This window comes from Ursus maritimus, unplaced genomic scaffold, assembly GCF_017311325.1.
Source record: "Ursus maritimus isolate PB19 unplaced genomic scaffold, ASM1731132v1 scaffold_11, whole genome shotgun sequence".
Taxonomy (NCBI): domain Eukaryota; kingdom Metazoa; phylum Chordata; class Mammalia; order Carnivora; family Ursidae; genus Ursus; species Ursus maritimus.
In genome coordinates this window covers 50,789,771-50,817,553 of record NW_024423453.1, presented here as the reverse complement: position 1 = coordinate 50,817,553, position 27,783 = coordinate 50,789,771, and positions in this window count along the sequence as shown.

Sequence of the window (27,783 nt, the reverse complement as noted above, 5' to 3'; positions counted from 1 at the left end):
GGAGGAGAGTCTTAAGCAGACTCCACGCTCAGCATCAGGCTCAGTCTCACAAGCCTGAGATCACGACCTGAGCAGAAACTGAGATTCCAATGCTTAACCGACTGTGCCACACAGGCACCCCTGTTCCATATCTATTTCTAACAGAGTTGAAATAATTCCATATATGAAAAACTGTAATTTTCTTCTTTACATTTAAACAGAACCATTTTCATAACTTTACTGTAAATTCTTCATTAAAATAATTTCAATAGCTGGGTGCCTGGGTGACACAGTCTCTTAAGCATCCAACTCTTGGTTAGGGCTCAGGTCTGATCTCAAGGTCGTGAGGGTGAGCCCCGCCTCAGAGCTCTGAGCTCAGCAAGGAGTCTGCTTGGGATTCTGTGTCCCTCTGCTCCTTCCCCAACCCAAATAAATAATAAATAAATAAATCTTTAAAAAAATAAAAAAAATATTTCAATAGCTAAATAATATTTATTTATTAAATAATGTTTATAAGATAAAAATGAAATGAAAATTATAAAAGCTGCTTGGAAAAAGTATGAAATTGCTTCCAAAATAGCAGTTTACATACCCATAAAGTGTTTACAAATACTATTTCGCATGCAAGTATGTGTAAATGTATGCATTATAGTATACACATACATACACAGCATATAACATTTGACCCAAAGCTGTAATTTATATTGCATGTATTTTTATTAGTGATACATCTTTATAATGTTTGTTAACCATTTACGTTTTCTCTTTGTGAATTGTATGTTTATGTATTGGGCACATTTTACTCCTGGGAACATTATTACTATCCTTTATCAATTTACATAAGCATCTCACATAGCAATTTCTTTGTGAAAATTGAGCCACCCAGGGGCCCCAAAAAGAATTGTGTTTTTAAAGTGACTAATTTGAAACACAAGACTAAGAGACAGTAAGAATTGGACATACAGCTGACAATGAAGACAGTACAGGCAGCAGACTAAAAGGGAAAACTTGAAGAAAAATGGTGAGGTGCGATAAGTCATTTTTATTGTTTGAATGCACCAGCTAATAGGCATTAATACAAACTTTGAATTTCTACTCTAGGAAAGACTCATTCAACTTTGAATGGAATATTATTTCCTTATAGTTGTAGATCTCTGGGAGATAAAAACTCTTATTTTCTCACAAGAGAGCACAAAACAGGAAAGTCTTAATTGTGTTGATTAGGCTGGTGTTTCTTGTTAATTTAATTAAAAGTTTAATTACTGACCACTGATTTTTCTTCTAGATATTTTTGTATTCTTTTCATTCAATATTTCTGTTGAACTATGGTTTTCAAACTTAAGTTTGTACCAAAATCCCCTGGAGAGCTTGTTCCCTGACCCTAGAGTCTCTAACTGAGTAGGTCCGGGTGGAACCTGAGTATCTGCATTCCTTTCAAGTTCCCAAGGTCATGCTGATGCTGCTGGTCTGAGCATGACACTTAGCCGGTGCTGTAGAGAACTGACTGTACTTAAAAACAGATGTACTTGATGTACTTACTTTTCGCATATTTCCATTCTTGTTCTTAAGTGATCCGTGTCTCTGGATGTTGGCTGCTTAAAGTTGGAAATTTGCAGGACCTGTGGGAATACAGTTTTATTAGCAAGTGAAGTTGTGTGTGAGTAGGGCTGTGTCGTGCTATAATGACAGTTCCTTAAGCATATCATTTCACTATGATCTCAGTTTGACTTAAGAGCTGCTTCTAAAAGATTATTTTTTCTCAATCAAGGGTGCACTTTAAGCAGTAGCATGTCTAGAAAAGGAAGGACGTATTGGAAATGAATAAAAGCATGTCTGCCATGGTGCATGTTTTCGGAAGCATGTTTTATGAATCAGCTGTTGTTTCAGCTACTAAACTCAGAAATTCAAAGTTTGGTTTAAAAGTGATTTCAAACAATTCTTCCAAGACAATTATTCTCTTATAATTATATAAGAATGTACTTACATAGAAATATTTTGCTAAAATATTTTGCTAAAATAAAAGTCAAGAGTATTCTTGACTTTGCAATTAGGATTAAAGACTGAATTTACCTTTTTCCCCCTCTAACACACAACTAATTGAAATGGAAAGATGCAAACAACAACAACAAAACATCTACAGTAGGGTGAAAAAATAACTGCCTCAAGCTTCATATAAAAATACCTACCACCTTTTACTAACAATATAACAGTCTCAAGTGGACCCAGCTTGAGCTGTCTACAAAGTATTACATGAAGGAGATTTGTGATTGAAGGGGGGGTAAACAGAAGGGGGAATGAACCACGAGAGACTTTGGACTCTGGGAAACAAACTGAGGGCTTCAGAGGGGAGGGATTGGGGGATTGGGATAGGTAGGTGATGGGTATTAAGGAGGGCACATATTGCATGGGGCACTGAGTGTTATATGCCAGTAATGAATCATGGAATATTGCATCAAGAACTGGGGATGTACTGTATGGTGACTAATATAACAAAATAAATATTATTTTTAAAAAAGATTTGTGATTTCAAAGCTAAAAGATATTTAGTACTCACTGGATCTAATTAAAATGCAAATTTTAGAGACACCATGAATTCAATAGAGGGAATGAGTATACTTTTCAAGCACATGTTTTACACTAAGGAAATATTATTTTTAAATACCCAAAAGTAACTTTACTTCCCAATGATGTATGAAGACCACTCCTTCCAGAAATTCCAACTGGGGTATTTTAGCAAGAATTCAATGTACTTAAGTGTCTAGTGAGCTAGAGTAAACACATTAAAATGAATCTTAATGGGGTGATCAGGTAGTAAATGAGTGCTGCTTTTATTACTTTAACATAACACAAGGAGTAATTTCTGCTATCTGAAAGAGAAGTTCTAAATCAGCATTAGGATAGTCAAGATAATAACATTGTATTTACTGTGATTGGAACAAAGCACCTATAGCCTTAACTGATTTAGTATCATTCCCACCAGAGAAAAGAACTGGATTTTTTCAAATGTATCTTGCTTTTTACAAATAAAATAAGATCCTGATAGTAATATGTACAAAGTTAAGAGTATAGGCCCTGGGAAAATCAAGTGAAATTGTGGTCAGTGGTTTCCTCTCAAGAATTGAAACATCTAATGTATGTTCAGTTATTTTTGCTTTCCAATTTCAAATAAAAGAAATACTCTTGGGGCACCTGGGTGGCTCAGTGGATTAAGCATCTGCCCTTGGCTCAGGTCATGATCTCGGGGTCCTGGGATGGAACCCTGTGTTGGGCTCCCTGCTCAGTGGGGAGTCTGCTTCTCCTTCTCCCTCTGCCCCTCCCCCAATTTGTGATGTCTCTCTCTCTCTCTCTCAAATGAGTATATAAAATCTTTAAAAATAATAATAAAAAATAAAATTAAAAAAAGAAATACTCTTAAAATACTCCTATAAAAATAGTGCAACTGATAAACTCTATGCTGTATACTTCCACAGCAATTAAAAGAAAAATAAAGAACATATACATGCAAGAGCATGGATGAGTCTTAAAACCTAATGTTGAGCAAAAGAAGCCAGGCACAAAAGGTATTTGTTATTCTATTTGCATGAAGTTGAAGAAGAAACAAAATTAATAAAATGTAATAGAAGTCTAACCAGTAGTTACTTTGTGTGAAGAAGAATTGACTGGGAAGAGGAGAGTGAACATAGGGTGTTGAAAATGTTGTGTTTTTTGTTCTGGGTGCAGGCGTGGGTATATACACATGTAAAATTTAATTGTGCTTTATACTGAAGATTAGTACCCCTCGCCAACTTTGTATTATACCTCAGTAAAAGATAAAGCAGAAACAAATTACTGTAAGTAATTCAAGTTCTTTCAGTGGCACAACTCAAAATACTTAAATACGACATCTTGTAAACAGAACAAAATCAGAGTTTACGTACAGAATTTCAAGAAACTTGTATATGGGTGTCCAGGGACAATTTTTTCAGGAATTAGGTCCATGGAATATTATAGTCTGTTAGCTTTTGGATGATCCTTCCAAGATCAAAAATTCGTGGATTGTTTATGACTAAAAACAGAAAATTTAAGACTTCTTCATTATAAGTTCTGGGTAAAAGATTAGCTAAAATGTACAGAATTTTTGTTTGTTTGGCTTTGTTTAAAAACAGAGTGCAATCTTTGTTTTCTCTCTAACTCACAGTGACGTGGTGATGGTATTAGAAAATCTTTAAGAATTGCCTGTGGGAAAAACCGTGAATGTTAGAGTGTTCTGTGAGTGCCCGTTAGACACAGGAGCCATTTTAGCACCTGGTGTCCTTCCCCAGGAGTATTCCAGCTCATGGTACAGAGATAGTCTACAGGATTTAAGAGGAAAATAATTGATTCCAGAGACACTTTGAACTTGTCAGTTATTACCTGTTTATTCACTGATGTGAAAGCTGGCCTCTTTCCCTGGAGTTTAGAAAGGTTGGCAACATCTCGCCCAATGTCTTTCCCCTGATAGATCATCTACAAAAAGGTTTGTGATTTCCTCGTACAATGATTCTTGATGTTGTGTAAAATCTGAAGACTTCACCTTTGAAAAATCAGTTTAAAAAGGAAATCACGTCATAATAATTATTTAAATCCTCAATACCCGATGATACTTTGTTGTTTCTTGCTTAAATGCAGTGAAAAGGAAGCCAAAAATAGTTTGCCACAAAATAAAGCCTTGAATTAGGTTTATCTATCTATTTATTGTCACTAGAATTCTCTGTGTATAAGACTGTTGAGAGGAGGTAGGAAAGAAGTGACTCTTAAGCCTATTAATTTGTATTTAAGATGTTATAGTAAAAAAAAGATCCTGGGAATTATATATTTAGTGTCTTAATAAAATAGGGCAACAGGAAAAGACAGCGTATGTGCCAATAAAGCAAGAGGGCTTACTGGTTTACAATTATCAATAGCAATTTAAAATTTAGTACTAAAATAATGCATATTTAATTAAGGCTATTACATTTTTTAGTTGAAATCTTCATCATTAAAGAATTAAATAATGGTTAATGCCTTATTTTTAAGATCTGTAAAGACATTACATGTTTTAAAGAAATTTTTTTCCTATAATTCAGTTGAGAAACATCAAATATTTATTTGTAGGTGTGCTCATTTATTTTTTATTATTAGGTTTCAGTTGACTTAAGGTTAATTACCTTTATATTTGCTAGTTCTAACTTGCCTGATTTAGCAAAAAATTGAATTGATTTTAAATTATTTGTGTCTTTTCAAATATTCGCAGACATTATATTCACTTTTAGAAGGGTACACAACATTTTTGTAAGCATGGTAGAAAATGTGGATTCTTTCACCAATAAAACTTAGCAATTGAGGAATATCCAGGGATAGTGCTTTGTGACAATCATCAGAAATTATCAAGAACCTGTTTGAAGGAACGCTTAGATGAGTGCAATGCCATAGAACTTCTGTGATGATGAAAAGGTTCTGTCTGTACTATCCAAAAAGGTAGCCACTGGCCAAATGTAGCTATTGACCCCATGCGATGTGGCTAGTACAAACAAGAAACTATTTAGTTTTATTTAATAAATTTAAATGTCATGAGGCTAGTTGCTATTATATTGAGCAATGCAGCTTTAGACGTATAAAAATCATACAGAAGGCTTCAGTAAATAAAGCGAATGATACAAATATCATTGAGAAGATTAAACAACCTAAAGTGGATTTGGTGCATAGATCAGATCATGCCTGATACATACTAGATGTTGTACATAAGTAATTTACCTTCTTTTTCCCCATGTGGTTCAATACTTAGCCATTACTGCTGCTCCTAGAGATTTGCTGACCTTTCAGAACTTTTTGTTGTTTCCTGTTCTCTCTTTATGTTCTTCTTTTAAAATTCTCACTGTGTGTGTGTGTGTGTGTGTGTGTGTGTGTGTGTGTGTGTGTAGGGGGGTCTGTCTGTCTCTCTCCTCATTTAACTACACGGTCATCTACTTCACTGTGTTATGTTTCTCTTACTTCTATTTCTACTTACCCACTCTTTTTTTTTTTTTTTCTCCTTCCCTTTATGCTGGAAAAAGCTACTCAACACTTACTTCTCCTTCCCAAAACACTCAGTGTAAGCATGACTTAGGAATGATCTTACTTGATTAGAATTTGGCCCTGTGTGCAGGGAAATAAGTCTGACCTGAGAATGTGTAGCTACAACAACTATAACCCACATCTCATTTAGTTTAGTAGTCCAAAAACCCCCTCAAACTGAGAATCAAATTTAATGTGATACTATGTTGGTAAAGCTCCCTAAGTACAAATACACCTTTTGAAGAATACACCTTCAACTGAGGTCTCCAAGAACTTCCAAGTTAATGTTCCAGGAAACATGAGCTTAGAATTTAAAATTATACACAAATACAAATAAACAGCTCTCATATGAATGCAAGCAAGAAATGACAAAAGACAGCAGAATGAGATCCATGAAATTAAGATTTTAGAATTATCAGGCACAGAATATTAAATAATATATATATGTTAAAATAACTAAAAAGAAACTGGAATTATGGGCAAGGAGAATTTTTTTAAAAGATCGCTAGACTTAGAAATCAAATGAAACTCTAGAAATAAAAAAAATATATAATTAAAAACTCAATGAACAAGTTAAGAAACAGATTAAACATAGCTCAAGAAATTACTAAACTAAGGTATTAAGCCAAGTACCCAAAACGAAGCACAGAGAAAAATAAATGTAAATTATAAAAGAAATAATCAAAACTGGGAGTAATGTAACAATATCTAACATATATATCTATCTTGAGTTCTGGAAGGAAACAACAGGGAAAAAGGGGATGTGGAAATATTTGAAGAAATAAATTTGGCTACTTCCAGAATTGTTTTTTGTTTGTTTCTGAGTATAGTTGACACACAATGCTACATTAGTTTCAGATATGTGACATAGTGATTTGACAAGTTTATACATTACGCTATGTTCACCACAAGTATAGCTGCCATCTGTCCCCTTACATCGCTATTACAGTATCATTGACTGTGTTCCTTATGCTCTGCTTTTTATTCCTGTGACTTAGTCATTCCATACCTGGAGGCCTGTATCTCCCTCTCCCCTTCACTTATTTTTCCCAACCCCTTCTACCCCCCTGCCCTGGTAACCACAGTTTGTTCTCTGTATTTATAGGTCTGATTTTGCTTTTTGTTTCTTTATTGATTTTTTTAAAAGATTCCATTTGAATGGAATCATATGGTATTTGTCTTTCTCAGCCTGACTTATTTCACTTAGCATAATAACCTCCAGGTCCATCCATGTTGCCACAAATGGCAAGATCTCACCCTTTCTTATTTCTGTGTAATATTCTATTATGTATATATAGCACATTTTCCTTATCCATTTGTCTATTGATGGACACTTAAATTGCTTCCATGTCTTGGCTATTACAAATAATGTTGCAATCAACATAGGAGTGCCTATATATTTTTGAGTTAGTGTTTTTGTTTTCCCTGGGTAAATACCCAATAGTGCAATTATTAGATGTATGGTATTTCTATTTTTAATTTTTTGAGGAACTTCCATACTGTTTTCCACAGTGGCTGCACCAATTTACATTCCCACCAACAGTCCGTGAGGGTTCGTTTTTCTCTCTTTCTCTACATCCTTGCTAATACTTGTTTCTTTCTTCTTGATTTTAGCTATTCTAACAGGTGTGAGCTGATAGCTCATCATAGTTTTGATTTGCACCTCCCTGATGATGAGTGATGGTGAGCATCCTTTCATGTATCTGTTGGCCATCTGTATGTCTTCTTTTGAGAAATGTGTTCAGGTCCTCTGCCCATTTTTTAAATCAGATTGTTTGGTTTTTTTGGTGTGGAGCTGTATGAGTTCTTTATTTTGGACATTAACCCCTTATTGGACCATTTGCAAGTATCTTCTTCCATTCAGTAGATTGCCTTTTTGTTCGTTGGTGGTTTCCTTTGCTGTGCAAAGGTTTTTATTTTGATGTAGTCCCAGTAGTTTATTTTTGCTTTTATTTCTCTTGCCTTAAGAGACACATCTAGAAAAAAATGTCACTATGGCTGTTGTCAGAAAAATTACTGCCTGTGTTCTCTTCTAGGATTTTTATGGTTTGGTCTCACATTTAGGTCCTTAATCCGTTTTGAATTTATTTTTGTGAATGATGTTAGGCAGTGGCCCAGTTTCATTCTTTTACATGAAGCTGTCCAGCTTTCCCAGCATAATTTATTGAAAAGACTGTCTTTTATCCATTGTATATTCTTGACTCCTTTGTGATAGATTAATTGACGATATATATGTGGGCTTATTTCTGGGGTCTCTATCCTGTTCTGTTGATCTATATACTTGCTTTTGTGCCAGTACCGTACTCTTTTGATTACTACAACTTTGTAGTATATCTTAAAATCTGGGACTGTGATACCTCCAGCTTTATTTTTCTTTCACAAAATGGCTTTGGCTATTCAGGGTCTTATGTGGTTCCATACAAATTTTAGTATTATTTGTTCTACTTTTGTGAAAATGTCATTGGTATTTTGATCAGGATTGCATTAAATCTGTAGATTGCTTTGGGTACTGTTTGAGACATTTTGACAATATTTATTCTTCCAATCCATGAACTTGGAATATCTTTCCATTTGTGCCATTTTCAATTTCTTTTATCAGTGTTTTATAGTTTTTAGAGTACAGCTCTTTCACCTCTTTGGTTAAGTTTATTCCCAGGCATTTTATTCTTTTTGGTGAAATTGTAAATAGTGTTTTCTTTTTTAAAATTTCTCTTTCTGTGCCTTCATTGTTAATGTATTGAAATGCTATTGATTTCTGGATATTGATTTTGTAGCCTGCCACTTTACTGAATTCATTAATACTTCTAGTAGGTTTTTGGTGGAATCTTTAGGATTTTCTATGTACAGTAGTATCATGTCATTTGTGAATAGAAAAATTTAAACTTCTTCCTTATCATTATGGATGCCCCTTATTTCTTTTTGTCTGATTGCTGTGGCTTGGACTTCTAGTACTATGTTGAATAAAAGTGGTGAGAGTAAACAACCTTGTCTTATTTCTGACCTTAGAGGGAGAGCTCTCAGTTTTTCCCCATTAAGGGTGGTGTTAGCTATGGGCTTTTCATACATGGCCTTTATTATGTTGAGCTATGTTTCCTCTAACCCCATTTTGTTAAGAGTTTTTATCACTAATCCAAGATCAGGAAGCCAGATCAAATAATATCAAATGGAATAAACACACACACACACACACACACACACACACCCCCCATATCATATTGCGGTAGCGTAACACCAAAGACAGAAAGACCCTAAAAGAGCATCCACAGAGAAAAGACAAATCACTTATAAAAGACTGCAGACTTCCTGATAGCAAGAATGGAAACCTTTGAGCAGTAGAAAAATATCTTCAATATAACAGGAAAAAATATATATATATAACCTAGCAAATATGAAATAAATTTTGAGAATAAGGGTTAAAGAAAAAGATAAACAGAAAAAATAATTATCAACAGACCATTAAGAAAGGAAATTCTAAGATATGCCTCTGACAATTGGAAAATAATCCTAAATAGGTCTGAGATACAAGAAAGAAAAGTGAGTAAATATTAAAATAATAATATCAATCCCTAATTTGTGGCATTAAGAAGAGGGAGACCCAACATATTAGACAAACCTGGTATAAAAGTTGTGAGATGTGATCAGACAATGCATTCTCGGGCCATTTGTTATTCAGGAGGAAGGTAAATATATTGCTATACTTCATGTTTTATTAAGTAGGAAGGTTAAAACTACTAAAATGGTAAGAATAAAGTCTGTAACTACCAAAATAGTGATGGGAAAATAATAGAACAAGAGGAGTAATCCAAAACACACCCAGAAAAATGATGGGTATAAATTTTTTAAAATCATAATAGATATAAATTAAATAGTCTAACCAATTAAAAGAAAAGATTATCAGACTCTATTAAAAAATAAATATAGTGGGCACTTGGGTGGCTCAGTCAATTAAGTGTTTGACTTGGTTTTAGCTCAGGTCATGATCTCAGGGTCCTGAGACTGAGCCCCATGTTGGGCTTCTTGCTCAGCATGGAGTCTGCCCAAATGTCTCTCTCCCCCCCCCTTTGCCCCTCCCACTGCACTTGCTGTCTCTCTCTCTCATTAATTAATTAATTAATTAATTAAAAAAGAAAAAAGAAATATAGTGATGTGCTATTTTAAGAACTGCACCTGTAACTTAAAGACACAAAGAAGTAAAAAAAAACAAAGGATGGAAAGAGGTTTGTAAAGCTAATATTATCCCTTTTCCCTTCCCATGCTCCTGGCCAAAAAACAAAACAAAACAAAACAAACAAAACAAAACAAGAACTGATGTGGCAGTAGTAATATCAGACAAATTGAACTTTAAACCAAATTTATCATTAGAGGTAAAGCCTAACTACATACTAATAAAAGTTTCAATTTCCTAGGAGAATATGATAATAACAAATTTATATACATTGATATCCTTCAAAACTTGACAGAATTACATGGAATAATTGATAAAGCCCCATCATAATGGAAAAAATTGTAACACATTTCTGTCAGTAAATGACAGATCAAGGAAAAAAATTAATGAAGTCACAAAAGGTGTAAACAACATAATCTGATCATTTTAACAAGATTGCATTTTATACTGGTAAAAATTGGTTAGAAAATGTTATTAATATGTGTGGGAATTAATCCAACCAAAAGTGTGCAGCATCTGTGCAACAAACTTTTATTGAAAAACACTGAAACAAGATGTAAGCCAATGTGATTGGATGGAAAAAAATCAATTTCACAGGCTGAGATTTTTATGAATTTGATTGGCAGATATAATTCAATTCCAACAGAGATTGATAAAATGAGCCCCAAATATATATGGAAAGAAAATAGGTGAAGAATAATCGAGACAGTTTGGAAAAAGAGCGGATGAAGGGCAGAATTTACAGTTTAGAAGAATGTTCTATTGCTTAATTTTGGTGGTGGACTTAAAACTGTTTTGTTATTTTTTTAACCCCCAAATTAGTTTACATATGTTTTATGTTCATATGCTCTATTTCACAATTTTTTTTTAACTAACACAGTATAAATTTAGAGGCTTATGACTCTGCAGGGTTGATGACTAAAAACTAGGATATTTTACTATTATATATATGGTACACTTACTAATTGTTATTCACTTTTTAAAAATAAAATATATTTTAATATAAATGTAATGCTTGTGTCATTTAGAAAATTTGGAAAATACAGAATATATACAGAAATCAATAAACTAAAAATCACCATGAATTTTACTATCCAGTTTAAGCACTGTGAATTTCATTATACTTTTAGTTTAATGTGTGCATCTGTTTGTGAATGTGTTTGTGAATTTTTATAGAATTATCATCCTATTATGTATCCATTTCCATTATACTTTTTAAATTTACCATTACAAATTTATCATTTGATGTTTAGGAATTTTGCAAAACTCAACCTTTATTATGAAAAGTATAGTTGAAACTGATCGACTTGGTCCAGCAATTCTTTGAAGAAACAGCAGTATTTTCAGAAGCTCAAACCTGACAGTGAAGCAGAGCGTAATTATAATTATATAGCCTAAAATATGTATAATGTGTAGGGAATATGTATTTTCAGTAATCTAAAAAAAAGTGGGGGGAAGAGAGAGGAAATACACATCTCATCCGCTGATGTCAGTCTGAATCACCAGTACTCTGTACCACAGCTGTTACTCTGATAGTTCTTAAAATGAAGTACAAAGGGTTTTCCTTCAGCAATTCCCTCACAGAGGATGTTTCCACTAGTCTGCATAATTGACACAATTATGTCAACAATTACTGAGACAGAAGATATGATATTGAACTCAGTAGTATGACCACTTTCTATGCTGTCCCTTCATTCTATGGCTAAAATTAAATTTATCTCTAAAGCCAGGAAATACCTTGAATGGTGTTTCAAGGGAGAAGCAAGAGAATTTTCCTAAAGGTTGAGAAATTCCTCCCTTGATATAGCCACATTTTTTCCTCCAGCTGGTTGGGGAGAATTACAGGCCTTGTGCTGATCTGGTCTCCAGCAAGTGATTTTATAAACCCAGTAATGCTAGTAACACTTGAGACTTTTCTAAATGCTGTTTTCAGTCTGTGGAATATATTCCTGTTGCTATCTAACAAGAAAGAATAGTAAGATGATATTTGCATCGCCATGGCAACTTACATATCTAGATTGAGATGACATTTTTGCCTGTTTAGTTCTATTTTTCATTTATGGATAACATTTTTTTTTACTGCCTTTTAATTGAAGAAAAAAGCAAGTGGGTGCATACAAAAGGAGAAAAACTGAAATTTACTTAACATCTGCTCTATGTCAGACATTGTATCAAGTTGTTCATGTACATCCTCCAAGAACTCTGGGTAGTCTCCGTGGAGGGAGGAGGAGACTTCGAGAAATGTCAGTACGTTGCTTTGCTTAAGGTCAGAAGTTATGAAGCAGTAGAACCAGGGACTGTCAGAGTTCAGTCCTCTCATTCCTGGGCCCATGCTTTCTTCATGACTCCACACCTCCTCCATGCTTTCTTGCTGGCTTCTTTGTCTGATTGTTCCCTATAACTGACAACTACCACCTTGTGAAATACCAGTAAGTACCTTGCGATATACATTTTTTAAGTGTTGTGGTTCTTAGTGTTTAATTCTAAATTCCACATATAGAAAATTGCACCTAAATCAGGATTGACTGATTATGTTCTACTCTTCAGTTAAAATGGTTATTCAAATGCTTTAATTGCATGCCATGTGCATTAGATGATACCAATTAAGTAGTTAGGATTTAGCTATACATATGATGGGGATTTAGCTATACACTATGAAAAAATGTATATCTATATTTTAATATAATTTTACAGATATAGAACGTGAAATATGCATTGCAAATACTAGATTATGATTTGTTGAACATTAGATATGTGTTGACTTATATTTTGAAAACGTAGATGAGAAGAGCAAAGTAACAAAAAATGAATTATATTTACAAGTTACTAAATTAAAATTAAGCTGATGATTCAATTCTTAGTAGAATCTAAAATTCTGTTTATTAAAATTGGGTATCATTTCTATACATTTCATTATAGAACTTTTTTCTTTCTTCAAATATAAGAACGTAATGACTAATGCAAAGGGAAGATTCCTTCGTAATGGATTTTAGGAGATGTTTAAATCGTTTTTGTTGAGATGGTATGTTGTTAACCGCAAAGCATTGGTGGTAAATGCAGGAAGGAAACTGAAAATTCTCTTTATTGATCCTGTCCTTATGAAGCAGCAAGTGAAAGGAAGAATTTGCATATCAAGAAAAAAGTGACATCACAGTTTAAGCACCACACTATTTCTTTTTCTCTCCGACCAACAAAAAAGTCTCAGAAACAATTACTGTTTGGACAGTTGAAGGACATTCACATTTGAAAGCAGGAAAATTTCTACTCAAGTGTTGGAGGCATAAAGGCAGAGAGGAAGCTCCAGTGGACTTGTGGGCTCTCAAAGCAGAAGGCACACCTGAAGTGTGGGAGGGCTGGCATGGAGGAGTGCAGCAGGGGGGAGTGAAGAGTAATTGTGAAGACACCGGAAACCTGATTTGCTTATAGGCAATCAGAAAAATCAAAGGAAAGAGACAAATTGAAGAGGCTAGATTAAGTTGGAAAAATTACATTTGTTCCCAGGAGACTGCCTAGGTGAATAGATCTGCGGGGAAACGAGGAGAGGAACTCCCTCCAGGAGCCAGAGCCTCCCTCTCATGCTGCAATCCTGTAATACCCACCCTTGTCAATCAGAGGTGGTGTTTTGAACGGGTATGATGTCATATTTGAGCATAAAAACATTTTGATTGACAGATTATTCTGAAAAGTTCATATGAATATGTATAATTTTCAGAGTACAAAAAACACTAAGATGTTATGAGTCTTACACATAATTACCTTTAAATGAAACTGCAGCACTCAAAATAATTTCACCATGATGTTCTTTTGGATTTCAATAGTGCTGTATGTGGGTTTGGCTTTTACATGGGACGTATTATAATAGAAACCCATCTGCATGGAATAAATGTAATAGTAGCATATGAAATGTATAACAATGGCTATATATCCACAGGCCCGTTGTAAGTCTCTCATTCAGAGGTATTTCATTTTCAACTGGAAGAAGAAAACACATTCAGATATGCCTTGGTTCGGGTAGCGAATAAATGCGCTCCTACCATATTATTTTCTTTATTATGCCTTCAGAACTCTTACGGTGCTGTGGTATGTACATTCTTTGTCAGACTCTTTATTGCAATAGCCTCCCGAGCTAAAGCAACAGTCAATACGTGATTAATTTTCTCACCCCTTTTACGAAAATATATTAAAGGAAACTGAAAACATGGTAAGTATATTCTTTACGCTGACATGTTAAGGAGAGACTCTCCCTGACAGAAATACTGGCCCTTTGATCACATTCCTTGCATGCTGACAGCCCCTTCAGCCAGGTCGTCCAGAAGCTCTAGAAGTTGTTCCAACCCTCATGCCGTTGCTGAGAAGGGAGCCCCACTCTTCCTCCCTTACTTCTCATCCCACTGCTGCCCGAGAAGATACTCCCCTACCACACCCCCCGACTCCAGCACTTTTGATTTAGTTTGGGGTCATCTGTGGTGTTGGAGGATGAACAATTTATGCTCAACACTGCACTTGCAAGGTCCAGACTCTTCCTTTCTCTGGGTCCATTTTCTAAGAACTCTTCTTTCAAGCTGTTAGTTTCTGGATAAGCTGAGTCTGATTTTACTCTGAAGTGCAGGTGGATTTTATTTCAGGTCTTGTATAGCTGAAGAGACATTATTAGCATCGAAGCGAAATTTGCATAGACAGATGAAATGTTCTGCCTTCTGAGACCTTATGGAAATCCTCCTTATTAATAGCCACATTAGATGGAAGACATGGGTTTTTTATCATTTCAGCATCTTTCTTCTATCAAGTGGTTAGTTTCTGTCCACGTCACTGAGTAATTTTAAAAAGCGACTACCATCTGTCTTTTCAGGACTAAGGGCATTTGATTTCATGAATAACAACAATAAGGGCTCATCTCACCTTTCGGGAAAGATTAAAACCATAGGAAAATACAGTACTATTAAGCTGCATGTTTCTTTTTAAATTTCCTTATTAAATACAGTGAGCAAGTAATTACATTTCTTTCTCATATTTTTTAATATCACCAGGGCCCATGAATGCCAAGACCACAAGAAGCTACTGTAATCTCAGTTTATGATAGACTAAAATGAGAAGGTCTCTGAATGGATGTACATTAAGGGTGAAATATACGTTTTGTAACCCAAATCTCCAGGCTCTACCTGGTTCAGTCTTCACTTGTGTCTCATTCAAAGAATAACAACCAGAAGTAAAAATAATAAATTTTTGTCAATCTCAAGGCAGAGGGATGGAGATTTAATATAAAGCTCTTTCACCATTTCTCAAGATCTTCCTTTTCTCATTTCTCCTGATCTCAAATAGCCCAAAACCACTCCAAAGACTCTTCATAATTCACTTTTACTTCCATGGCAAAATGATCTCCCACACTCAAGCCCTGCTGCATTTCTTCCTCTTTTTGCCAGCCCCCAGCACCCATATTTTTTTGTTTGTTGTTTGTTATCTTTATTAAGTAAATCAAATTAGCATCTCTGGTTACTTCCCCCACCCCATATTTATCTGGGATTTATCCATTAATCAAAATTTGCAAAAAACAATCAGGCCCAGAAATTGACTCAGAAAAGAAATATCTTTGCTCCTTTTAAGTTGGGGTAAGAGGAAAAATTATGAATACTCATGTGTTAAGGATTTTTATTCTGTTTTGTATACATCAACACACATGTGCCAAAATGCATTTCAGAAGCCATTATTATGTTTCTGTAGTTTCAGTACCAACCATGAGAAAGAAATTCTCACATTGTATTAATGAACTTTTTAAATTGACTAAAGTATGGATTTAATCTCCAATTTTAACAAGAATTAAACTTCAGCATCAGCTCATGATAAGCCTTAAGAAACTACATAGAACCTTTGTCATTATCTGAACTTTGAGAGAGGTACCTTATGTACATAAATGCTAAAAAATATGTCTATGTTTCTCATATGTGTTAACAAGTTGGTCTTTGCTTAGACATGCCCTAAAAAAATGAAATGGGTAACTGAGACACGGAGTTATTTATATGGCTCATAGGAAAAATTAATAATAATAATAATAGTGTTAATAATTTGCCAAATACTTAGTTTGTAGCCAATATTTGGTGAGAGATTTATGCATTATCTCATTTTATTCTCTGGACTTACAGGGATAAAATAACTTTTCTCTTGACATGGAGCTAGCAAAAGGCAGAGCTCAAACCCCATTTATAATTCTTAGTTAAGTTTATTGTGAGTGAATGACTGCCCCTTGCAGCCATCCCTTGGTTACACCTACCAAATTCTATAATGAGATCAATAAAATGAAAAACAATCAATAAAATATTTGAAAAGTTGAAAATTCTTCTCACCCTAGATAGTTATCATGTACATTCTTTTTTGTGTGTACTTATTGTTACTAAACTGGTGCTCTGCGAACTCTTCAATGTTATATGATTTTCAAATTTGAAAGATATGATTTTTACTTTTATATTTACATAATTAATGACTACATAAAATGAAACAGACGTAACATTTAACTCTATAACATTCTTAAATTTTACTTAATACGTGACCTTATTAAAACATGTTTCCTTAAGATTCTCCAATCAAGTTCCTATAAATCCATTACTCACGAATAAAAAAAAGAAAGAAAGAAAGAAAGAAAGAAAGAAAGAAAGAAAGAAAGAAAGAAAGAAAGCTCAAGTACTATCTTTTCTCTACATATTAAAATAATGATGTGATATTACTGATGTTTACTCCAAGAAATGTATCTCAAACTTTTTTCATGTGCATTTATCAAAATCAAATACTTGTTAAAATGCCATTTTTATACCCCATCATATTTCTGCTAAATATACTAATACACATATACAGACATAGGAAGGGAAGGCCAAGAATCTGCATTTTGTCAGCTTCCTCAGCTGATTCTGATATGCATGAAATTTGATAAGTGTTGCCACAATTTTTTTTCAATGTTTTTCAGTGTATAATTTTCTATTTTCAATATTTTACAGAAAGCATTATAAGTGATTTATATTTCTATGCACAGTATTTGCATGTTTAAAATATGAAGTAATGAACAACAAAATAAAAAATGAGAGTTTTAGATTAAATCCAAAGAATAAAGTAAATATCCATGAATCTATACTGATGTCAGTAAGTGTTTAAATAAATAAGTGGGAGAAAGGAGGCAGATGTATTTTGCAGAAAAAGTCCAAATTAAAAAGGCAGAAGGAATGAGAGAAATAGAAAGTCACCATTAGAACATGCCAGTAATAGTTGGGGCAGGCAAGATTCACTGATAAATATTAAAATCAGTGGGGAAAACTTTAAGGAGGAATAATATATTTGCATAGCCTCAAAGTATCTCCCTCAAAATGTTTATTAATCTTGTGGTGGTTCTAACATATTTCCATTCTTTGATTCTGCTCCCTGCAAGAGGTGAAGCTTAAGTGCAGGCTGGATGAAGGGACAATTACTCCATGCAGAAACCTTACCAAGTGATCAAGGTTAGTTAACATCGGTAGTAATGGGTACTGATAGCATGTGGCTCCTGATGTGATGCCATGAGAAAGGTACTTCCCCTCTGTAGTGTTCTTGCTCCAAATACTTAACCCTAGTCTAACAATAAGAAAAGATAGAACAAACCCAAATTGATGGGCATTCTACAAAATACCTAACTAAAAGCAAAGTACTAAGATCATGGAAACAAAGAAATACTGAGAAACTTTCACAGATCAGAGGACACTAAGGGAACTTGCTGAATGAATGCAATATGGTATTCCTGATCAGACCTGGGGACAGAAAAAGACATTAGTGAGAAAGCTAATGAAGTCTGAATAAAGTCTATAGTTTAATTACTATCATTGTGCCCATGTTCATTCATTTTGATAAATATACTTAGGTTAAATTTTAACATTAGGTTGAGCTGGGTGAAGATTATACAGGAAGTCTATCATCTGTTAACTCTTTGTATTATCTTTATAACCTGAAGTATTAGGTATTACAAAACGAAAAAGTTTTAATATACAGTGAGTTTAACAATTAGTTCTCTGGGCATATTGGCAACACTCATGATTTTAGGAACACTAGATGTTTACTTACACTTTTCACTTTATATATTTATTATAATGTCTTATCACTGTCAATGCTTAAAAAAGCAAATTTAATAATTTTGATTATTGTATTATTCACTATTTATGTGAAAAATACGTATGTATAATTTTATACATTATATAGAATCATATATAGAGAGGGGGAAGATTTCTATTCAATTGCTATAATAATTGGATGTGTCATTTTAAGAATAATTTTGTATCTAAATCTTCAAATCTATTCCAAATCTAATCTGAATTTTAATATACTTAAGAAATGTAATTTCCATTAAAGATTTATAAGTATTGCAATTTACAAAGTAGAGGAGTGATGAAGTGAATGTGTGAGTTTTCTATTGCTGCTATTAACAAGTGACCATAGATTTATTGTCTTAAAACAACATAAGTTTATTACCTAACATTTCTGGAGGTCAGGAATCCTAAAATCAAGGTGTCAGCAGGACTGAATTCCTTCTGGAGGTTCTAGAGGAAAACCCATTTTTTTTTTGCCTTTCCCAGCTCCTGAGCCTCACCTGCATTCCTTGGTCCCAGCACCTTCCTCCTTCTTCAAAGCCAACAGCATAGCATTTGCAAATCAATCTCTCTCCCTCTGCCTCTCCCTCTCCCTTTCTCTCTCTTTCACCTTGCTTCCATGATCACATCTCCTTCACTGATCCTCCTTCCTCTCTCTCCTATAAAGACTCTTTTGATTATATTGGCCCACCAAGATAATCCAGAATAATCTCACCACCGCAGAATCCTTAATTTGATCACATGTGCAAAGTCCTTCTTGGCCTATATGGTAACATATTTACAGGGGTTGGGGATTTGGATATGGACATCTTTAGGGGAACATTAGTCTATCACAGTGGCTTTCCTTTCTCTCACATTGATTAAATTGGGGGTGAACCTATTACTTGTAATCATTTGAAAGATATTGTGAGAATATATTCGTTATTATTTGCCTCTATACAACCAAGTGGAAAAAAGCAGAATCTTACTTTAATTCTTTAATTAACAGCCAATTAATAGCCACTAACAACAATAGAATATTGTTCTTTCATGTATTCTCACATTGTGTTTCATCAGTAATTTTTTTTGAGAATGAAGAAAAAAGCCATTGTCTTAATTTTATTTTGGTTGTGACTAATAATAGAATAATAGAAGCATATTTTAAAATTTTTTCTTTTAATTTTTAATTTTTTTTTTTTTTTTTTGAGAGGGAGAGAGAGCACACAAGGGGAGAGGGCTAGGGGGAGAGGGAGAGAGAATCTTAAGCAGGCTCCACACTCAGCAGGGAGCCCAACAGGGGGCTCCATCTCAGCAGCTTGAGATCATCACCTAAGCCCAAGTCAAGAGTCAGATGCTTAACTGACTGAGCCACCCAGGCGCCCTGAGAAGCATAATTTTAGAGCAATGCTTGAGAATACCTCTTTTCAGAGAGGCACCTTAACAATGATTAAGAATCAGGATGTGAAATACCAGCTCCTTTAGATAAAATGCCTGTAACACATTTTAAATCAGAACAAGCTAGAGAAATGGACTAGTAAATTGTGGACATCTATGAGAAATTGTGGGAAGATTTTCAAGGTGTAAATAGAGTTGAGGGAACAAATGCCATTTATGTCATTTTTTTACCATGTGATAATGGAGAGCTGCAAGTCGGAATACTTAATTTGTAATCACATTAAGTTGTGAAATCAGTGATTCTGATTCTTAGCAACACTAGATCTACAAAGTCAGTGCAATTCAAATGTAACTATTTTAGAGTTTCTTAGGGCTAATTGTTTCTTTAGGAATTAATTCTCTTGTCACAATGTGGCTATGAACACATTTTTCCATTCTTCAGTCCGTATCTTGGCTGGTACAAAAGGATATTGATTGAGAGCCCAGGCAGTGTTTTACAGGAGTGAGGTGCAGAGGCCTACAAATCAGATAGAGATGTTTTTTTGCATGTGGGATTTGAATTTCACAGCGAGTCCTTGGTAGACCTATGAATCCAGAATATCTTAAGTGGAATATATACTTGTGGGAATCACTGGCTTTCTACCAAAGTTGCTTTTTGGGAAAGAAAAACTTAACTTGAAAATTAGTTATTAGGAGAACATATTTATTAATTGCTTATTATATTTTTTATTTGCCAAGCATACGAAACCATTTAATAATTACTGACTTCAGCAGTCCCTGTGAAATAGCAATAACTCCTAGTCATTTTTCCAGAAATGGAGAGCCATATAGTAAGTAAATTATTGAAGATCATATGTCAATGGCTCAGTAGAAACTGACCTGCCAGCTGAGTTTTCAGTATAAGATCTGGCAGAATTGTTCTGGGGTTCTAAGACAAATTTCTCCTGGGCCTCCAAAAACCTTCAATGAATTTAGTACTCCTCCACACATAAAAATATTCATCCAACCGTCAGATCATTTCATCTGCCTCCTAAGAGTATCAAACAATATTCTAAATGAAAGAGTCACAACAACTGAAGGAATGTAGTCCTCTCATGGCTATAGATTAGCTCATATTACAGTATTTACCAAAATGAAATTTTTACTACGCTTCTTTGTCACTTAAGATAGGACAGAACATGCAGGATAGCTGAAATTTTGGCCATAAACATTCATTTTACAAAAGTAAAGAAGAACATTAGTGAATATAAATAGAGTTGATGTCCTCTTTATCAGCACAATCAAGACCAGTCATTGGTCATTGCATGTTTATTTATTAAGTTTTAGATGACATATTTTTTTAAAATAAGAAACCACTAATTGGACTTATTTGTTATCTTGCCGAAATCACTTACGATTTGTAATTTTAGTTTCTTTAAATTGAGTCAAGTGTTAAAAGACTTTGATTAAAAAAAAAAACCTGAAATCCAAATTCTTCCAAATATTAACATTATTTAATCCATTCTTCATATGTACCTTATTCAACAATATTTTCATGAGTATTGACTAACCTTTTTGTATAGTTCCATAATTATAGCATTGTCTTCATGTAAGCAACTCTTCTTTTTTAATAACAGTAAATTCATTTGCATAATAGTTAATTAAATGATGTGATTGATGCCACCTTGAAATAACTACCTTTTTGCAAAAATCACTTTTCTTCTGTACATGCAAGGTTGTATTTTCAAATTTCCCTTGTAGCTAAGATAATCATGTAAACAAGAACGTGAGAAAAAAGTGTGCTCTGGCCCATTAAACCTCCCAGAAAACTGGCTCCATGTCCTATTTCACTTCTTGCAGACTGTACGATAATTACTAGAGCAATTTTCAAAGCCACATATTGAAAAAGGAATACCTTCTCTCTTTGCCCAGGTCCCCAAAGACCTAATGGGGAAGGACTATTAAGTACTATTAGTATCAGTTGGGACTATCCACTCTAGAGAGCAAGAAACAAACTTCTGCCAGTTTGAACCATTTTATTTTCATCAATCATAACACAGAAGTTGGTGTCTTGAGTTGAGGTGCTTCGATCACAAAAATTTAAAACATGTATCATTTGGCTGGTGGTCATGCAGTAGGCTGCAAGCAGCGAGCAAACACACACTACAAACTGCAAAGCAATATGCTGTGTTTTATCAGAGGGAAGTGTTTGGTGAAACTATGACCTGTAGTATCTAGAAAGACATACCAAGTGCCAGCCAAGCCTCTAGTTTCAGGAGAAATTAGTTGGAAAGAGGAGGAGTATTAGTGTGTGTTGGCTGCTGCTCCATGCTGTGAACAAGAAACAGACCAGCTTTGCCTGGATTGCAGGCAAACGCAAAGACTGGAGAAAATTCATAAATACAGATCAAGAAGTTTCAGAAAAGCCAATAGCTCCTGTATCTCAAATAAGAGAAGTTTTTGTACAAAACTCTTTTAAACGTACTCTTCACAATGTGGTATTTTCCTACCATTTTCCTACAAGTGAGGGTCCCAACCTCTCAAAACAAAGAAAAAAAAATTTTTTTTAATCTACATTCCCCACCTCTTTTGCAGCTAGACTGATGATTCAGGGGCTTGCATTAAGTAAAGTAAAGCCCCCAAGATACAAAATTTAAGGACACACTCACTCTCAGGTGCTTGCCCTGCCTATGCAAGACCTGAGAGAGAGCTCCCCCTTCAGTTTTACACCCTTGCTGACTCCCTTGTCTCATCCAGGGCCCACCTTTGGTTCTTTTATTTTTGTTGTTGTTGTTGTTGTTGTTGTTGTTGTTGTTGTTTTAATGTTTTTTTTTAATTATATTATGTTAGTCACCATACAGTACATCCCTGGTTTTTGATGTAAAGTTCGATGATTCATTATTTGCGTATAACACCCAGTGCTCCATGCAATACGTGCCCTCCCCACCACTCATCACTAGCCTATCCCATTCCCCCACTCCCCTCCCCTCTGAAGTCCTCAGTTTGTTTCTCAGAGTCCACAGTCTCTCATGCTTCATTCCCCCTTCTGATTACCCCCCTTTCTTTATCCCTTTCTTCCCACCTTTGGTTCTGTCCCTTAGATGTGTCCTGTGACACTTTTGCTTCAGAAGTGACTGTGAGCTAACTGGGAGTTATGGTGGGTGGAGGTGGTACCAGAGGCAGTGTGTTTTCTGGATACAACAGTGGGACACGTTTCTCATCAGAGCCTAGGAAATATGGTCTTGGTTCAGGCAAGTCTGCAGCTCCCTTGTCCTGCCAAGCATGTTATGGTTCTAGAAGCTATCTTATAAACGTGGCCTAAAGTCATGAATTTTATCTGTCCCAAGGATTCTGTGACCTACACAGTATCTTATGTTAAATCTCTCACTGTTTAAGCTAGGTGGAACTGTTTCTGCTGTCTAAAATTTAGAACTCTGATCGTCAGAAGGTTTGCCATTGCCTAGTTTTGTGATCTTGAAGGTTTCTTTACTCTAAGCTTCCATTTTATCACCTGTGAAAGGGTAATAATAATTTGTACATCATGGATGTAGGCAAGAAAAAAAATTCTTTTGCCTCTACCCTTTTAAGTTCTCAGCTGGGCTCCCCTAACAAATGACAAATCAATAAAAGAAAAGCATGCAAATGTATTTAATACAAGTTTTACCATGGCATGAGAGGAGATGCAGACTTGAGGAAGTGGTTAAACCGAATTTTATGTGAGGTTTGATGAAGAAGGGAAAGTTGTGGGAAATGTGATAGGATAAAAAAGAGGGTATGAGCTAAGTGTAGTAGCTCGAGTGACAGCAATTTGTTCAAGTTCTTGTAGGGGGCTTGGAGAGGTGGCTTTTGTCCCTGATTTTGCTTTATGCTATTATTTTAATAATCCAGATCTCTATTCTAACATTTTTCCCCCTGGCCCACATTTCTTATATTGATAGTTAACTGGGCAGCTCAGTTCCAATAATACTCAAATGCTGCAGGTCCCTTGCAGGCCTGTTGGAGACTGCAATCCTAAATCCTGGTCCTCATACTTCCTACTCTTTCTCCCTGATGCCATTAAGTGCTTGCCTGCCTTCACAGCGTTTCCTTGCATTCATACTCTCTGTCCCTATGAATAACGCACCTGCTTGCCCATGACTGCTTGTAGGACCTTTCCAATACTAACTTCGTCTTGGTGTCCATATGCTGCCTGTTGCTATGTTGCTGGACATTGTGTCTTAGGACTTTTCCCATTGCTTATTGATCAATATACCTTAAACACCTACCTCAATCCAGAGGGCTTATCTTAGCTTTGAATCAGAGTGCTTGTGTTTTTTTCTCTTCAATTTCCATTTTTTCAAGGATTGTCATAATACTAAAGCTATTCTGTGCTAATTTAGAACAATATGTTTTTTCTCCCTTAACTGAGTCAAAATAGTTTTCTGCTGGAAACAATGGAAGGACACTTCCCCTAACTTTTTAATATATATATTTTGGATATTTAAACACACATACCAAGAAATGAGAGTGTGATACAAGGGTACATACTACATTTAGTGGTTTAATCGTAAGGTGAACATCATATAAGCAGCTCAGAGGAACAGATGTATCAGATGTTAGTCGGAACAAAGCACTGACTTTATCTCATTTTTGCCTATGTAAGAACTGAAGAAAACATTCTGAAATGCCACAGACAGTTTCCTTAGATTAATGATAATATGAATATCTTGCCTTTGTAAAGGCGGTCTCTGGCTTGGGTTCCGCCATAAGTAGGTATGAATCATGTGAGACTCCTCCAAATTTGGATTCGTTTTGTCTTTGGCCCTGTTACAGGAAATGTTTTCTTCTTTCTAGTATCTCTTCTTTGGATTTTTTTCTTCTTTATTCCTACTGCAGAAAACCTTGAACTTTTGTAAGATGACGGGTGATAATTAATTACACTCAACACAACTCCTGCTAAATATTTCCCTTCCCTACTGATTTAGCAGACGTGGATCGCTTGCCAACTTTCAATCCCACTTTTCACCTAACTTCTTGGTCACTGGTTTTCTTATCTCACCTGCCCTCCCCATCATATTAGTCATAACACCTTTGGTTCCAAGTGACAGAACTCCAAATGATTCAAGATGAATCATGTGGAAATCTCCCTCTCCCAACCCCCACCCCCTAAGTGGGTCTCACATGCAGAAAAGTCCAAAGCTATATCTGGCTCCCAGCCTGATAGAATCTAGGTCAAGACTTTCTTCTCTTCTTTAAAGTTAACTTTTCCTTATGTCTTATACCAGTCAAAATTCATATCCTACCAGCATATGGATCCCAGCAGTAAAGGGCATCTTCTCCTAGGTTTCCTGCAGAAAATTACCAAGGAGGAGCCTGACGTACCACGCTTCAATCACATGCTGCTTTCTCAAGCAAGCACTGTGGCCAGGGAGGCGTGAGGGGCGGCACTCTTACTGGCCACGCCTGGGTCCTATGGACACTGCTGTGGGAATATGCAGAGAGCACTACCAAAATCACATAGAATGATTTCCTCCCGGAAAGAACACCTCTGTTATCAGAGGAAAGAAGGCGTGCTTAGAAACCAGAAACAATGATCCACTCATTGACTGCCCAATATCCATGCACACTTTTTCAAACACGATTATTCGTAAATGTCCCATTCACATAAACCAAGTATTCTTGTAAAATCAAAGACATAATTTCTCACTTTCTAATGGAAATTCTTTTCTCCTACTGCCTTCACCTTCAAGTTCAGGGCTGCTAAGTCATGAGCCTTCCTATATGATATAGCTCCAGAGTGTCTCTTCATGAACAGAGAACCTGTGTCTAATATCGAAAATACAGGTAACAAGACATCCAGAATATAGTGATGGAAGTTTTAAAAAGAATAACATAAATTTTTAACTTCCACTTTAGAAAAAAGAAGGGGGAGGAATGAAATATAATATGTCCCAGTGGGCAGAGATAACAAGGATTCCTGCCCTGGCAGAGAATGATTTCCTTAGTGAGTTCCTTTGACAGCCTTCCCTGCTGGGCTCTAAGAACGTCTTTCTTGTTTAATGTCATGACCACATTAGAGAAGTTTCCCCTTCTTGGTGCTGTGCATTTCACTTTCTAAAGATGTGGGTTTGGAATTCTGTGGGTTGCCTTAAGTTTTACTTACTTTTTAAAAGATTTTATTTATTCATTTGAGAGAAAGAGAGATAAGAGCAAGCAGGGGGAGAGACAGAGCTGAAGGCAGATGCTTAACCAACTGAGCCACCCAGAGGCCCCGGCCTTAAGTTTTAAACAACCATAGGTTTTTCTTTGCCAGGCTTTGGGCAAAAATAATGTCAGTAAGTTTTAGGCAAAAAACAGTATAAACAGTATCACTAAGACCATGCTTGCATCATGGAGATTTGATTACTATCCCACTGATTGAACAAAATTGAAAATTCTATTTTTGCCTAAACTCACTGATATATTTTTTCAATAATGAAACACATCTTAAGAACAAAAATAAATTCTGTAAAGCACATTCTCTTCATTTTGTGAGAAAGATTATGGCCAAATTTCCAAGTAAACTCTTCAATGACTGGATCTCATTACAGAAAGAGTCTTTTAGAGAGTGAGGTGCTTGCCTCCTAGTAGTTGAATTATACTGAAGGCTGTTTGCACAATACTTCTCAGGCACAAACAGCTTTCCGCCTATTCGTATCCACATTCATCCCTTCATTCACTCATTTCCTGCCTCATTTTATACCGCATATGGTATAACAAATATATAAATAACTAAAAACCAGGAAAAAATATTTTTGAATAGAGATTAAAGGACTGGAAAGAGGAAGGCTTTGGGAGAAGGAAAGAGTAAAAGAGGTATATTGTACCTCTCCATTTTAAAACTGACCAAATTGTTTAAAGAGAAAATAAGGAAAAATAATAACTACATCAAACTGAAATTAAGAGCAGTACCACAAACTGAGAAGTTGCTACCAGATATAGTAAAATTTGTAACAACCCAAACGACTTAAAATAACACATTATTAAGTAACCTTTACTGAATGCCTACTAGTGACTTGCACTGTGTTACTTTACATGTATATTTCTTTCAAGGCTAGTAACAAGCCTGGGGTGGATACTGAAGTTGATAATTCACCATACAGTGTAACGACCAGAGTCTGTGCTGATGGATTAGGCATCCACTCCTACTGGTCCATTCTTATACTTTGCCAGTTATACTAAGTATGTTAAAAGTCTTTCTTTTATGATGAGAAATGAAGTCTAAAAGAGGATAAATAGTTTTCCCAGGGAATCAATGGCGGATTTAGAACTTTACCAACCCAGTGTCTCTGACTCCATAATCTGATCAGCTAACCTTTTCACTATTCTGCTCACATCAGCAGTTTGTGGTCGGTTCGACTTCCAGAGAGTCATAATTCAGGGGAGGACAATCTTCAGAACCTTAATAATAGCTCTTCCTCTTGAGGAATGGGTACTGAAAACTTGATAGGTCATGGGAAGGCAAGGACAAGGCCCTAAGACACGGTTCAGCATCAAAAACTTTTTGAGTGCCTAATATGAGCTAATCATGCTTCTAGGTGCTTGGACCAAGTTCCTGCCTCGTGTATCTTATATTTTAGATATTTTCTTTCTGCATCCCACGCTAAGAAGGCAGAAGCAAACATTGTAGAGCACTCATCCTGTATTCTGTACGTATGAATAAAGATTATGAGCATAGGACACGTTCGGAAATAATCCCTTCAGGACTCAGACCCAATTATTAGGAGCAAATTTTGGTTTTAAGTGCTTCTAAGTATTTGAAATGTGGAGAAGTTTGTTTGCAAAATGCTACTTAAAATCTGACAATGTGTCTCCTTATCTGTGAATAAGAGTAAATGACTGTTGGCAAAGGGAATCAGGGAGGGGGAAGTGGACTTGCATGCTGTAATCTCCAGAAAAGTGACCTCTGATTTGACCTTTTCTCTAGTCTGACCTTTTCTCTAATCTGACCTTTTCCTGTTCAGAGCAAAATGGCCATGAAGTTGATTGGCGAGGTAGGGAAACCATTGTTTCAGGGGGCAGAGAAAGAAAGCAGCTTTCCAGTTCTTTTTATGAAGCCAAGAGAACACTTCAGAAAAATAATACCTTTGAAAGGATTGTCATTGGTAGAGTGGATCCAGT